The sequence below is a fragment of the Peromyscus leucopus genome, chromosome 11 (genome assembly GCF_004664715.2).
Source record: "Peromyscus leucopus breed LL Stock chromosome 11, UCI_PerLeu_2.1, whole genome shotgun sequence".
In the NCBI taxonomy this organism is placed as follows: Eukaryota; Metazoa; Chordata; class Mammalia; order Rodentia; family Cricetidae; genus Peromyscus; species Peromyscus leucopus.
In genome coordinates, this window is record NC_051072.1 from 7,600,003 (window position 1) to 7,614,424 (window position 14,422).

A 14,422-nucleotide genomic window follows, 5' to 3' on the forward strand; every position below is an offset into this window, starting at 1 on the left:
CAAAGCTACACAGAGAAACCCTGTCTCAAAAAGCCAAAACACACACACACACACACACACACACACACACAAAATAAAATAAAATAACATGGACCCTTAGAAGAGTAATGAAGATCTGGAGATCCATCACGGGCATGGGAGATGCAGCTTCTGGGACTGAGCTTGAAAGGTAATCCTTCTGAGACCCCTGGCCTGCAACACTTAGGGCAGCTGTGAGTAGAAATCACACCTGGGCCTTGTCCTCAGCATGGAGGGACCTACAAAGGTACAGTGTTAGAAGTAGATGGCCAGGGGCAGAGATCTTCACATTAGTCTGTCAGAGGGGGGGAAAGCAATGTTTTCTCCATTCACACTGATGAGGAATTTGACAAATTTAATAAACCTTGAATTATATATTCTCAATTTTTAAAAACTTTATAGAATTAGAGGTGGGAAGAACACTAGCATCATAGGAATAGAAATGACTAAGATTTATGTGGTACTTATATTTCCAGCATCTTAAGTAGATGTGTACGAATGTCAAGATTATTATTATTTTTTCCTGAAGTCATGGTGAAATATGCCACAGCACTGAACAGGAAAGGACCTAGGGACAAGTTCTGAAGCTGAGAAAATCCATTTACTCTCAAAGGTGGAGGCATGATGTAGTCTTAAACCAACAGAAGAGGAAACACCAAGTGTTCCATCAAACAGGCACTTCCAAACCATCCAGAGTACACACTGGAGACTTTAAGTACGGGTTGAAGAATAACAGCAGATAGGAGACATTCATATCTTAGAGTCATCACTAATATCACTGCAGAGACCAGGCTCCATGAATTCTCAAGTTCTGCACAGAAGGCAGTGGTGGATTAGTGGATTAATAGGAAATACGATTTAACGGTGGTGGCGTTTTTCCAGTAGATACAGCAGCAATGAAACTGACTCCACTCTACCCAGGGAACAGAGTGTAGAGAAAAAATCTTCCTCCTGAAACCATGGTGTTTCCACATAGATGGCTCTTAGGGCAACCAGATGACAAAACAGATCACAGAGAACTCTGACAAAGCCTGTCTTTACCCTCAAGGCCCACATTGGCCGTGCGTTCCAGATGCCAGCATTTCAAAGGAACACAGTGTACAGTGTAACTCGGTGAGCCATGTCAAGTTCCCGGTTATGGCTCTCATTGGCTTTGTCTCTCTCCTTTGTTGTTTCTACTTATAGCAAAGCTCTGCTTGCACTCTGCATTTCACATTTTAATGTGTGAAGGAGAATTGCATCAGACTTAAATGGAGCAGAATACTCTATGCTCATGCTGTCTTCAATCCTCTTTCTCTGTTTCCTTATTGGTCCTTGACACTTCACACTGACTGAAGAACTTCTGATCCCTTGCTCTGTATCTGCTTCTCATTTCTGGTATAGCACAGGTTCATAAAAAGAAGCAGGAGACCACTATCCACAAATGTGCAGTCAAGGAACCAAGGAGGCAGGGTGGAGTAGGTTAGACCTGACTCCCATCCCCAGTCCTTTTCTGCCTTTCTAACAGTGAGCCAAGGCAAACTGGCTGCCCATGGTCCACTCTGCCTGGTTTCTTCGTCCTCAGCACCTTTGAAGAGACAACTAACCAGGTCACTAAATATCAACATTCTCTCTCACCAGAAAGGACTTTCTGTGCCCTAAGTCTGAGACCCCACTGGTCCTTTAAGCTGCCTTGAAAGAAAACCTTCCTAAACACAGGAAAGCCCTAGCCAGTATTCTATAAATGAAGGTGCTGCCCACACTCAAACTCAATCTTTTTGTTTATTCTAGAGACACTAACTATACAATGGAGCAAGAGCAAAGCCAGGAAGGCAAATAACTGGGAAAATTTTGTCTGGGTCTAAAGTGGCGTGAGGCATTTGGGATAGGAGTATGCAGCCAGAATACTAGTAAAGAGGTTTGTGTGAGTCTCAGTTACAGGCCAGCTGGGGCTAATAAAACCCCTTCAGAATATGGGTAGGTGGACTAAGTATCCCTAAATGAGGTGCTCGAGGCCATGGGGTTTCAGATGTGAGACCTTCTTTTCACAATTGGGATCTTTACATATGCATAAAGAGGTCCTTTGGAGATGAGTGCGAAAGCTAAATATGAAATTCATTTATGTTGTATATGCAGTCCATACACACAAGCTAAAGGCAAACACTGACAATGTTTTAATAATTTTGCTCATGAGTCAAAGTTTGAGTGCTTTAAACAGTCACACTTGTCTCATCATGTTGATACTCAAAATGTCTCTGACGTTGGGATGGGTCAGATGCAGAGATTTTGGTCCAAACATATTCAACTTGAAGTTTGAATGGACTTCAAACATGTTAAACAGTCCAGGAACTCCTGAATGCCTTGGTGGGTTAGTTAACTTTGTGTCTTTACCACACAGCACTGGGGGAAGCCAAGTTTATAAGGAGAGCACATTCATTTAACTCACACTTTAGAGATAAAGGCCAAGATCCAGTGACCACACTTACATAAGAGAAAATGGACATCGCTTGAAGAAGTCTTTAGAGAGCACACCTCCAGTTGCCTAGGGACCTCCCTCTAGACCAGTCTCTTAAAAGTTCATAGCGTCTCTCAATAGTGCTATCCTGTGACTAAGCTGTGATTTTACTATATCAGTGACTGAGGAACATAGTTGAATAGTCAAGCCATATCAGAACCACAGCACTGAGTTGAGTCTAGCATTCTGTAGATGTGGCCATGTCCATTCTTTCTTGTTAACAAAAACTAACTGAATTTAAGTGAAACCAAGCTCATTTCCTGATTCATTTTCATTTGTCAAGTTACCAAGAAGAATTTTATCTTTACTTCCCTAAGGCCCAATGGACCCATCTATTAAAAGAAACTAATGATTAAACCAATAGCCCAGATTTTCATAAGGCACTATTGAGCTAATTCATGTGAGAACATTTCATACACAAAAAACAATTAAGCATTAATGGTTATTGCTCAGAAAATTCAGTAAAAATGCTGTGAAATGAGTTCAGGAAACATAAAGAACTAGAATGCATATAAATACTTACAAATATTAATTCGGTTGACCATTTTTTTGGCTCCCCTCCCCCCAGTGCTGTGTTGTAAAGACACAAACCTAACTAACCCACCAAGGTATGCAGGAGTTCCTGGATTGTAGCATGTCACATTGTAACATGTCATAGCCCACTCAAACTTCAAGTTGAATATGTTTAAACCAAAATTAAGACATTAATTAAGTTGACCTCTTTAGATGAAATTTAGCAAATTGGTTCTTGATGCCCAGACTATGCATGTGTGCTCTCCCTGTGTGATGTCCATCTTAATGCACAGCCTCCAGTAGTCCTTCCTCCTCCCCAGCACACTCTCTAGAAGCCTCCCTTAACACTCCTTTGTTCTCTAGCATGAAACCATTAAGGGTGTGTTCATTGTCATTCTCTCTTTTTCATCCCTTAATCCTACCTCTTGTTTCCCATCAGCCTGCTTGATTGATTTGAGGGTTTTAGCATTTAGTTAAACCATGCATTCTGATTCTTCATCAAAGCAACACATTGCTATCTGTATACTGAGCAACCAGGGGCATACACAGAGGTGAGTCATGTGGTTCTGAATTCAAGGTAAAATTATATCAAAACCTAAGCGCCATGTGGGGATCTTATGGTGCCAAAGAAAGTCTATAGGTTCACAATGCAAAATGCTATTAGAATGTAATATTCAGCTCCTTATCTGAGTATTTAGTCTGTTAGGCAAACACCCAAACTGAGTAGAAAGTTGGGGGCAACTAGTGAGGTTTTGAGTGTTGATCTGGATTTTGAATGTCATATGCACAACATATAAAACCAGCAAAGTGAAAAGTGACCACCGGTAGGAAGAGAAAGAAGCTGCCTGTAAAATGCACAGGAAAAAATCTTCCCTTGTGGGTTAGGATAAGAGTTCAAACAGAAAATTGTAGTGTAGGTTAATTGAAGTAAGTCAAACACATTTTAAACAATCAAAGATCTTCTACTTAGAATATAGATTGCATGTGCTGACTTGTTTTCAAGGAATAAACCATGTCAATAGGGGAGGGAGTTCACAGTGAGTGACTTGGCAAACACTGTTGCAGCCAGCTCGTTTGGGTTTGAGGGTGTCCTCTATCATTCATGTCGCAGAAACATAATCCCAGGCCAACTCCGTGAAACATGGTGGCCATTCAAGGCCAGGAAGGATGCTGTGACAGTCCTACCCAAGGGTTTACAGAAATGGGTTCTCTGTCTCTTCTACCATAAAATAAAAGCCAGGTTTTAAATGACCAAAAATCACCGATGACTGGAAAATGCTACACAAGTTAATTACTTCCACAGCAAGCAGTCTGTCTGGCTAGCTAGGGTAGCTGTAGGATAAGTTAAGTTGATGTAGTTTCTGAGTCCTCAAATCATATTAAATCAAGCCTCTCTTCCATATTGTCCTTCTCTTCCTTGACACTTTGGTGTCAGGTGTCCTCTTCAGACATCAGGGTCCCATGGCCGTCTCCCTGGTGGGCCTGGGGGTGGTCTTCTTTCTTGGTTTCACCCTCCACCTCCTCCTCATCTTCTTTCCAAGCTCATCAATTCTATAATTTTATATGCTTATGCATGCATGTGTGTGTCTGTCTGTCTGTCTGTCCGTCTGTGTGTCTATGTTTTTGCGTGTGTGTCTGTGTGTGTTGATGTCTTAGTTAGGGTTTTTACTGCTGTGAAGAGACACCATGACCATGGTGACTCTTATAAAGGAAACATTTAATTGGGTGTCTCTCTTACAGCTTCAGAGGTTCAGTCCATTATCATCATGGTGGGGAGCATGGAGATGTGCAGGCAGATGTGGTGCTAGAGCTGAGAGTGCTACATCTTTCAGGCAACAGGAAGTTGACTGACTGTCACACTGAGGGAAGCTTGAGCAAAAGAGACCTCAAAGCCTGCCCCCACAATGACACACTTCCTCCACTAAGGCCACATCTCCTAATAGTGCCACTCCCTTTGGGGGCCATTTTCTTTCAAACCACCACAGTTGGTGTATAAGCACATGTGTACATGTGTGTATGGAGGCCTCAGGCATTGTTCCTTAGGAGCTGGCCACATTGTTTTGAGTTAGCTCCCTCACTTGGCGTATCAATTATCCATTAAACCAAGCTGGCTGGGTGAGTGGTGAGCTCCAGGGAAGTGCCTGCCACTGCCTCTCTAGCACTGGGATTACAGGAACGTGTATCCATGTCTAGCTTTTATTGTTTGAGTACTGGGCAGGCACCAAACTAAGGTCCTTGTGCCTGTAAGGTCAGCACTTCACTGATTGACGCTCCCTCTTTAAGTTTTACTGAGGAGTCCATCTCTTCATTGGGGCTAATGTACAGACAGCTTTAGGTAATCAGTGGGCCTTTAGAATAATGTTTAGAGACAAAAAGAACTTAATTCTATGAGGAATGGCCAAGACATGCTGCTTTATATTCAAACAAATACTCCTCAACAGTTCACATTAACGACACCCAAAGCCCAATTAGTTCCCACAACCACTCCGTCACCACATCTCACTTTTTCAGACTCTTCTAATTTTTGAATATCCTCACAGAATAAAGCTATCAGCCTTTTGTCTTGCATCCTTGACTCACAAGTGGATGTGTGTGTGTGTGTGCACACATGCAAGAGTTCACTTCTGTGCACACATCTGGAATGGAATTAAAAGTTAATTTTTCCTTCCAGGTCTCCAGTTATAACCACAAGTAAACCGTATACATCCCTATCCTACCCTGATATTGCCAGTAAGCTTATGAAAAGAAAAAAACCTCCCTATTAACCAAAAAAGGGGGCAGCAGAAATAAAATAAGTTTCTTTTTTCATTTTGTTTTGTTGGAATTTGCGAACAAAAAGAACAAAATTACTACTGACATGCATGTAGTGTGTGTGTGTGTATGTGTGTATACACGTGTGTGTGTGCACACACATGCGTGCGCGTATGGTAATCTCGCCCTTTCAGAACAATCTGAAGTAGCACTGAAGAGAACAATCATGTTTTGATGCCAGCACCGATTGCTGTATTTCCAGTACCTCGTTCATTAAGGGTGAGGTTTGTAGTTGAGCTTTATATTTTTAATTTATACTTCCCTGTCCTCTTATGAATAAATAGTTTTGCCAAATGCTTTCTTTGCATTTATCCGGATGAACATGTCCTGACCAGTATACATACAATGGTGACGGTACAGAGCAGACCGCTCCTACCTGACCAGCCATACAACAAAAGTCTTTTCCTGTTAAATAATGAGACTTATGTCAGGTTTCAAGACCAGGGAACAAAACACAAATAAATGTGGCTTTAGTATTTCTTTGGAATAAGAGTACTTTTTTAACCACACAGCTCATGTTGCAAACCCCGATAATTCATCTTTTAAAAACTAACTGGAACCACCTTTCCTCAGAATCGAGTCGGGTTTGATCAGAATCCAATTTTTGTCTTGTAAGGATCTGATCATCGCTGAGACAAGGACAGCTATGGATGGCCCAATAAGTGACCTCCAAACATCATCTGAGCAGAATCAGACCTTAAGTTCCTACTCCAAAGAGAGACACAAATGCAGCCAAGAAGTCTCATCACCTGCTCCCAGAGTCTGAGAGAAAACTTCCCTGAACAAATTGCAGAACTGGCATCAGTCCTGAACTCTGTTTCCTCTACTTGGCTAAGAAGGAATCCACGAGATATATAGATGTGCTGGGGGTCGACTCTAGTGTTCCCTGCCACTAGCAGCTGGCTGTGCTATCTCTGAAATGAACCTTCTCTCCATTTACTACTATGATTAATCGCCAATAATGTTATTTGGACCACACAAAGTGTAAGTTTCTTGAGTGTAATATGATTGTTTGGGTTGTACAAAAATAACTATTTGGCACTGAGTGCATATACCGTATGGACACCAAATCATCTGTCAGTTCCTGTTATCAGTGTGCTGTCCAGTGTTCTGCTCTGCATACAGCCAAGAAAAGGAAAACAATCCAGGCGCAAATCCTGTCCTCGGGCGCTTCACAGTCTCTCTCTCTCTCTCTCTCTCTCTCTCTCTCTCTCTCTCTCTCTCTCTCTCTCTCTCTCTCTCTCTCTCCCCCCCCCCTCTCACACACACACACAAGTGCATCCCAATTCCAGAAGCAAAGACAGACACAGTTCAGCTCTTAGGGCCAGAGAGACGGTTCAGTGGTAAAGAGCATGCGCTGCTCTTGCCGAAGACCTAGGTTCAGTTCCCAGCACCCACTTTGGTGGCTCATGGCCACCTATAACTCTAGCTCCTGGAAGTCCAAAAGCTTCTGTTCTCCCAGGCATCTGCATTCATGTGTGCATATACACAGCCCATAACATGCATAATTTAAAAATGGAAATAAAATGGTTTTTAATAGAGTGCTGAGAGGTTCTAAGAGGGAAGTGAGGGAAACGACGCCACAGAGACTGATGGCGGCAGCAAACAGCTTGGATGACAGTGGCTTTGGATTAGCCTCGGAAACCCAGAAGGGATCGCTCCATCTGGAGAACAGAGCGAAGGCATTCAACAGGGAGAACGGAGCCTCCTCGGGGAAGTAAGAGAAGCAGGAATCTGTCTGTGCTGAGAAAGCAGGAGCAACTCCAGCCCAATAACCAGTCATAGGAAGCATGGAAGACGCAGACATAAGCCTGGCAGCTCAGGCTTCCTGAAGGCCTTACTACCATGCTAAGAAGAATGGCTGCCACTCTGCAATCAACTGAGTGTTACTGAGAGGCTCTTAAACAAGAGTACACAGGGTGCCAGGGTGCCGTGTATTAGGATGTAGAAAAGCTGAATGGTAAGCATTGAGGTGAAGTTCATGTCCAAAGCCAAGTGCACTATTCTCTAAGACACTGCTATAGAAGAAACTATTAATTAGTGGATGCACATATTAATAGAACTGGTTATAGTGGAGAGTGATAATTGTCCAATATGCACTCATCCAGTTCTTAGGAAAGAACAAAAGTAGTTTAATTTAGTAGGCCTCGTGTTAACCAGAAAAAATACAACACATTTGGACTTATCTTCTCTCTAGATGTGATCATATAGGTTGTGGTTCATCAGATATCATCTTAAGTACTGTAAACAATTCCTGAGAAATATTCCCTAGATATTTCTAGATATATCTGAGGGAATTGCCTTTCTCCTCTCCATGACCCATCAAGGAATGTGGATGTGGTGTCTAGCACTGTAGTGGCCATGGTAGTCAGGAAGATGAACTTGAGGACAAGCTCCTCACAATGATACACAAATGGACTTGTCATCCATATACAGTAGTTCAGATGGGAGGAGGGGTGAAGATTTTGGGAGAGAGGCAGCTGATGTCTACAGCTGATATGCCCACCATGTACCAACAGAGAGTCCGTGTTCACACAGGCAGACCCTATTAAACTCAGTGTGTCACAAAACACAACAAAAGGCATGAAGTGGAAAAGGGACTTGTGGGGAGGAGAATGGGATCAGAGGGGTAACTACCATGTATGTGCATAAAACTGACAAAGAACAAATTATAGAGAGTCTTTAAAGAATGGAATTTACACAAATGCCTACAAAAATGAAGGTATACTAATGGCCAATAAACCCAGGAAATACTGCTCAACCTCTCTAATCAGAGAAATAAGAATTAAAATAACAGAGTATCACTTTTATGCAACATTAATAATTTAGCAATAATTAACTATTTATGATTTCCTTGACCATGAGGATATGAGAAATGAGCACCGCCCCACCATGCTGATGGAAAAAGCAGGCTGGTATAGTGCTGATGGTGGGCAAAATCCAACACTTCCCCATCTAATGGGGCCCCGCAGCAAGGATCTCCATGTGTATACAGAATTCACTCTATTACCTTTATAATAGTGAAAATTAGGAACCACTAATGGAGAAGCAATTAAATTTCCAAATTCATTCTAAATAATACAGCACATTAGTTGGAAAAAAAAGCAGGATCATATGTACTGAGAAGGCTGCCAGGAGACAAAGCTGCAGAACAAACCAGGCAAGGGTTTCCCATGAGGAGGTACAAATAGCACAGATGCACACGTGCACAGATACACGTGTAAACGCATCTGCAAAAGTCTGAGAAGTCTGCAGACCATTCCTTCTCCCAGGACTGCCCCTGGGAATCACAGGGTAGGCTGGGCCTGGGAGAGAAGGAGGAATCCTACCTGTCTCTACTGGACCGGTTAGTCTGTTTACTCGGTTCTTTAAATGTCAATGATATTATACTTCTTTGAATTAGTTGTGTAGTTAAAAATGACTTAGTGGACTATAAGAAGATTTAATCCCGATCTCATAGTGATGGGCAATGCCTCACAACCTGGAATAGTGGCCCTCTGATTGGATAGGAATCTTCTATTTCTCCAAGTTGACTTAGCCTTTCCACTCCAGAAGTTCCAGCTGGTCCTGTGACACTGGGTACAAAGCAGGGGATGCATTCCTAAGCCGAGCACCCTTAGGCATGTGAAGTGTGTCAGTCCTACTGAGCACTCTGAAGAACGCACGGTACGCAAGGGCTCCCTACGTGGGAGTTGGCATCCCTGTCGCTATCTCTGGAGCTAGGGGTTGCTTGTACTATTGGAGGCTCTTCCTCAGGTTGAGCTGACTCAGCCTGAAAAAGTGTGAATGTGGTGGGATACACAAACATACTCTAGCCCTTTCACTACGAATGACTTTCAACCGTATCTTTGAAATGATTTTGGTCCTAAAAAATAGCACGTCTTTCTAATAGCAATAAACACCTGCCTAATTTCCATCAGCTTCTGCTGCCACTTACTATGCAAAGAAGTGAGTCTTAGTTCATAAGTGTCCACGTGTATAGGTACAGTTTTCGTATGAGTTCTGAATACATTTCCCACAAAAGGTAACACCTATAATCCAATCACTGCATCATCATGTTGTGGACTCTGCTTGGTTTTGATCAAACATGGAGAAAGAATTCCATTACCAGGCTCTCTGATAAGATATGAGAAATGAGCACTCTCACTCCTAGAGTACTAGACAGATTCTGACTCAGAACTGATAAGAAATTATGTACCAACTTTCTATCATAAAACTGCCACCTATAGATAGTCAGTATGCTATTTGAAGGGATTTGTCTTTGAACGATAGAATGAAATGGCCTTTACCAATGTGTAGCATTTTCTTAGTTCCTCATAAGGATGCTAATCTTAAATCAGTGAGGTTCTGTCTGGAGATGGTTAGGTGAGTTTAATATAGAGCACAGAATGCACCACTCACATACACATTAATTTAAGTACTCCTTTCTTTGCTCAATGAAATTTTATGCTATGTCATTAAGACGTTTTCAGTTCAGAAGAAACCCTTTATTAAAACATGAATTATTTTTACTATTGTATTATTGCCATACAAATTAGTATGCTATGTTTTGGGATGAAGGTTTAACTACTGAAAACATCTTATTGACCATACAAACCTGATTTCACTTTACTGTGTGTTTATTTTATTTACTACCTATTGTTTGCTACTGAGAGGAAGAGCTATTTTTGTAATAAGTGTCATGTCATTTTTCTTATTAAAGTAGGATAATAGAGAATATTTTTCAAGTTGTCTGAACTGAAAACATATGCTCCTGGAACATATGACTGTGAATTAACTCCATCAATTTGTGTTGATGTTATGTTTAACTTTCTAAATAATCTGTAAAATTATTTTAGTCTAGAAATATATTTTAATCTTCAATAAAGCAAAAGTATTTCTTGTATACCTTTATATTTAATACAGTTAGATAGTTATTCATTAAACTTTTTCACAGGGTACATTTACTTTAAATGGGTTTAAAATAAACTTTAATGCACAAACTATACAAAATAGAAGGTCATTACATATTATAAAAGGGATCAAGTCATCAAGATGTTTTAACAGTTGGAATACAGATACAGTCATACCAGAACACATGCATACACACAAGAAGTATTAATAAGTCTGAAGAAAGAGCTAGATTAAGGCAACATTCAATGAGGACTTTAGTAACTCACTTTCAGCAAAGCTCAGAACACTGACGTACAATTAATAAAGAAACATCAGACTTCAACTACACTTCTGGCAACACAAACCTTACCAACAAATAGAGTAATTTTGATATAGTAGCTGTACACCAAAGACAAATGTAACATTCTCCAGAATACATTACATTTTAGGCTGCATAGCAATCTTCATGAATTAAAATAGCATCAAGTGTGTTTTTCAACCACAATCACCTAGAACCAGAAGTCACTAGTGGTAGAATCTAAGAAAATTCCAAAATATATGGTCATAGAATAACAAATGTGTTAAAGAAGAAATCAAAACTGAAATTCAAAAATGTCATAAGACAAAGTACAGTATATGTGTCTATATGGGATTCAGCCAAAGGAGACCTAAAATGTTTATAACAATAAATTTCTCTACCAAAAAAGAAAAGACCTCAACTTAACATTACAGTTCAAGGAGCTACAAATATATCAAACTAAGCCCAAGCGGTGGTGCGCACGCTAATCAGATCGGAGCAGAGCAGCGATTCTGTGAGTTGAGCACGGCTACAATGAGCTCAGAAAGGCGAAACTACACAGAGAAACCCTGTCTTGAAAAACCAAAAAAAAAAAAAAACTAAGCCCAAATGGTAGAAAGGAATATAGAATAATAGTAGGAAAAAGAAATAATAGATATCTTATTAAAAATAAATAAATCCAAGTAGAACAATGCAATAGAACACCAATAAACTAAGAATTCTTTTGTGAAAGGATAAGCTAAATTAAAAAATACTAGATAGATTGGGATCAAAAGAAAATCAGAAACAAAAGTGTTACAAGAGATGCTACTGACAGACAAATAAGCTAAAGGATGACTTTGAGTAATCATGTACCAACAAATGGATAACCCAAGAAATGGGTGAGTTCGTAGACTCATAGCACACCAAAAAGTGAATTACAAAGAAATAGAAAATCTGAATTGAACAAGAACTAGTAAAGATATTGCATCAGTAGCCAAATAAATAATTAAATAAGCCCAAGACTTGATGGCTTGACTGTTGAATCTATCAAATATTTATACTATTGCCAATCCTTTAAAACTCTATGACAAAGTCAAGTGTTGGCAACTCACTGCTGACATTGCTGAGATTCTAAAGTAATACAAAGATACTATGAAGAAAGAAAACTGCCAGCATCCATGATGAATATGGACATGAGAATCACTAACAAAATACCAGAAAACCAAATTCAACAGCATATCCAAAAGATAAAGTGTGTTTTATCTTTGTAATGTGAGAAAAGTTCAACATATGCAGGGTATAAATATGGCACACCACATTAACATAATGGAAAATAATATGATTGTCTTAGTAGATGTAGTGCAGCATGCTTCTACACTAAAAAGTCAGAAGCTAAGCACAGAAAGAAGTATCTTAGTGCCACAGAGGATAGATATGGCTCTCTCATAGGTAACATCAAACTCAACAGTCAGAAAGGGTTTTTCATTCTCTGGCAATTTCAAACACGTATACAAAGAATTTTAGTCATTGTCACCCCATCATCCTCTCTCACCTTACCCTCCCCCAATGACATCCTTCTTCTCAACAAGCTCCCCTTGCCTTCTCCTTTCGTGTCTTCTTTTTGTGTGTGACCCACTGAATTTATGAGTTGCTTACATAAGCATTGGTTTGTTTGGATGAGACTGTAAAAGCACAGACAACAGAAACAAAGAGATAAATAAGAACTACACTGAAATTTAAAAGACTCTATACAGCAAAGGAATAGACAAGCTACAGAATAGGAGAAAGCATTTGTAATTCGTGCATTCACACAAGGCCGTAGCAAGGAAATAAAACTTGCTTTTAAAAGACCCAAAATCAACGTTTCTGAAATGGCCAAAAAGTACAAGAAAAGAAGTTCAACATTTCTAGTCATCAAGGAAATGTAAGGCAACCATAGTGAGTTATTATGTCACACCTGTTAGAATGACTATTATCGAAGAGATTAAAGGTTATGTGTGGGAAGAATACAGAGGCAAGGCAACTCCACACAGTGATGAAGGATGGTACAGCTGTATAAATGCATGGAGACTGCTCCATAAGTAGAAAATAGAATGACCACATAGCCCAAGAGTCTTAACACTGGGTATACGCCAAAAGAAATGAACTCGCTGGGTATCTACAAGGGCTACTTGCATCAACACAGTCCATTGTAACATTATTTATGGCAACCAAATAGGGAATCAACCTGTGTCCATCTTTTGCACATGAATAGACAGAGAAAATGTGGCATCTATAAACAATGACTAGAAGAATGTAATGCTAGAAAACAGCCTCTGTGCAAGTCTCATCTCACAGATACCACCAGGTACCATAGTGGACACTGTCTCTCAATCATAGTGGACCCACCTCTGTCACACTCACCTGGGACGTCAGTCTACATCAAAGAATTCTGGTTTGTCACATTTGTCCCCATCTGCCTGGGACTCAGAGAATCTGGCTTCAGATCTTGATGTAAACTTCATCCTTCAAAAAGTATAAAAAGAGGCTCCCTCATCTGCCACATGGACTTGAATATGTTTAGAGATGTTGCCACAATGCTTCTCTCTGATGTTGGGGCCTGGACTATCTTACCATGTTGTTGTCCCTCTGTCTGTCCACAGCACTCATAACACTTATAATAAACTCCCTAGTCTCCAGCACTCCATCCCAGTTTCCTCTTGACTCAATCATCTGCTGCGAAAAGCTAACAATGACATACTATTCAGCTTTGCATCAACGAAGAGAAATCACTTTCTCTTTATTATTATATAGATGAACCAAGAGACATTATGTTAAGTGAAACAAGCCACAGACATGCACATACACACACATGTGCACACACACACACACACACACACACACACACACGGGGCGGGGGCAGGGAGGGAGAGAGAGAGAGCATACGATCTCTTTTATGTGAAATCTGAAGTTGCAGAATTCAGAAGCAGAAAGTAGAACATAATCATCATGGGCCAGGTGTGTTGGCCAAAGGATTTAACTTTCAATTAGGAAGAATCAAGTTCAAGTGCTTTTTTTTTTTCTTTTTTTTTTCTTACTTTCTGATAAATATCTAGCCACCAATATTTTCTTTTTTGTCTTTTTCTTTATTTAAAAGATTTTTTTCATTTTACATACATTTCCCCCTCCCTCCCCTGTTCCCGCTCTCCCTACCTCTCCCTCAGCCCACCCCCCATCCCATGGGGAGCCAACAAAGCCTGACATATCAAGTTGAGGCAGGACCAAGCCCCTCTCCCCTGCATCAAGGCTGAGCAAGGTGTCTCTCCATTGGAAATGGACTCCAAAAAGCCAGTCCACTCACTAGGGATAAATCCTGGGTCCCACTGCCAGGGGCCTCACCAACCACCCAAGCCATACAACAGATTCTCACAACAAATACTAAGTAAGTAGGGTGA

General features: G+C 40.6%; 1 protein-coding gene across 2 annotated transcripts in view; it reads right to left on the reverse strand.

Annotated features, from left to right (window-relative positions):
* Positions 1-14,422, reverse strand: part of Marchf11 (membrane associated ring-CH-type finger 11) — a 106,315-nt gene that overhangs the window by 67,978 nt on the left and 23,915 nt on the right. The window lies entirely within an intron of this gene.